The sequence below is a fragment of the Sminthopsis crassicaudata genome, chromosome 6, assembly GCF_048593235.1.
Source record: "Sminthopsis crassicaudata isolate SCR6 chromosome 6, ASM4859323v1, whole genome shotgun sequence".
NCBI classification, from domain to species: Eukaryota; Metazoa; Chordata; class Mammalia; order Dasyuromorphia; family Dasyuridae; genus Sminthopsis; species Sminthopsis crassicaudata.
This window is the reverse complement of record NC_133622.1, coordinates 239532717-239534653: the sequence shown is the minus strand read 5'-3', so window position 1 is coordinate 239534653 and position 1937 is coordinate 239532717. Positions and strand designations below refer to the sequence as shown.

At 51.4% G+C, this 1937-nt stretch overlaps 1 pseudogene; it reads left to right on the top strand.

The window, feature by feature from the left end:
• The first annotated feature begins 328 nt into the window (after positions 1–328).
• LOC141547436 (ELL-associated factor 1 pseudogene) lies at positions 329–1603 on the top strand (annotated as a pseudogene).
• Positions 1604–1937: the final 334 nt, after the last annotated feature.

The window sequence follows — 1937 nt, the reverse complement described above, 5'->3', positions numbered from 1 at the left end:
GCAAGTTGATTGGTTGAAGGATTTCCCACAAGCCCCTGGATTCTCATCTGCCCATTCTCTGGGAGGATAAAAGAGACAACATGGGGCCTGGGAAGCAGTCTGGATTTGGGAAGGACTAGAGCTGGAGGAGATTCAGAGCCAGCATTCAGGAAGAAGAAGAAGAGGCTGCTGGAGAAGAAAACCAGGAAACCTGCTCCCAGAGAAGGATTCCAACTGAGGGAGCATCCTAACTTTACACAGCACGCCTATACTGAGAGGCACTGAGGAGGCCGCCCTAGGAGCCACACCGGGCAGTGACTACAGCCAGATTCCGGACAGGGAGAGAGCCATGAAGAGCACCAGGAACCTGCTGGTGGACGGCAAGGAGAACTGCCTGACGTTCGGGGACAGTTTCGAGAAGAGGCCCAAGTCCTACTTCCACAGGATCGGCTATGATTTGAAGCCGGCCTCTGTAGGCCCATCCGGGGAAGGTGAGCTCCAGGTGAGCAAGGGAGACGAGGTCAGGGTCTCCCTGCCTCACTTCCCTGGAGCTGCAGCCCCAAAGACTGTCTTCAAAGGAAACAAAAGACCCTATGAGAGAGACTGTATTCTCCTCATTAATCAGGATACTGGAGAATGTGTGTTGGAAAAAGTCATCAGCAGCCCTCAGGTCAAGAAGATGAGAACTGAGGGAGGGAGCAAAACCCAGGCAAGAGTGGAACCGCCCCCTGCACCGGCACCGCCCACTCCCATAGCATTCCGAGCCGCAGGGAAGACACCTGTTGGACCAAAAGCCTGTCCTGTGGAAGAAGATCTTCTCGGGGAACTCCAGTTGTTGGACATTAAGAGACAGCTGAGAGCCTGGATGGAGCAGATGGAGATGTTCACAGACAGCAGCTCCTCAGACTCTGACAGCTCCAGCAGTGAAGAAGAGGAGACCGCCCCCGGAGGCTCGTCCTCCCAGCATCCTCCTCTGCAGTTCCCTCACAGAATCCCTCTGGGGAACAGCAGCACCAGCCAACTCCCCGACAATAACCGGCTGATGAGCATATTGCAAGAAGATTTACAACTGAGTGACTCCAGCAGCAACAGCAGCTCCTCTGACTCTGACTCTGAGAGCTCCAGTAGTGAAGAGGAGGAGCCCGCCACAGCCAGAGCCGCGTCCTCCCTGCATCCTCCTCTCCCTCACAGAATCTCTGTGGGGAACAGCAGCAGCCAGCTCCTCGGGAATAGCAGGACAATGAGCATATTGCAAGAAGATTTACAAGTGAGTGACTCCAGCAGTGAAGAGGAGGAGCCCCCCTCCAGAGACTTGGCCTCCCAGCATCCCCCTCTCCCTCACAGAATCCCTGTGGCAAACAGCAGCAGACAGCTCCCCGGGAATCACCAGCTGATGAGCATATTGAGAAAAGATTTACAACTCAGTGACTCTGAGAGCTCCAGCACTGAAGACCAGGAGCCTGTCACAACCAGAGCCTCTTTCTCCCAGAGTCCTCTTCTGCAGTTACCTCACAGAAGCCCTATGGAGACCAGAAGCAGCCAGCTCCCCGGGAATGACCAGCTGATGAGCATATTGCTACAAGATTTAAAACTCAGTGACTCTGACAGTGACAGCAATGACTAGCCTTGGAACTTCCTGCATCTGAATTTGTTAGAACATCTGGATAGATGAAGGACACAAGCAGAAACCCACCCCCAAGGAGAGCATTTGGCCCTTAGTGAGCCCTGAGTCTCACTGAACCTGAGCAGCATGCACTTTTATATATTATACGCTTACATTTTTACCTCAGAATCTGGGTAGCATGTTAAAATCTGGGTAGCATAAAACAAAAAAAAACAAACAAAAAACAAAAACAAAAATAAACAAACAAAAAAAACATCTTCCCAGATGTATTAGAAGTATAAGACAAAGTAAAAATAGAAACCCCCACTCAATCACTTTCACCTTCAGAAAGAAA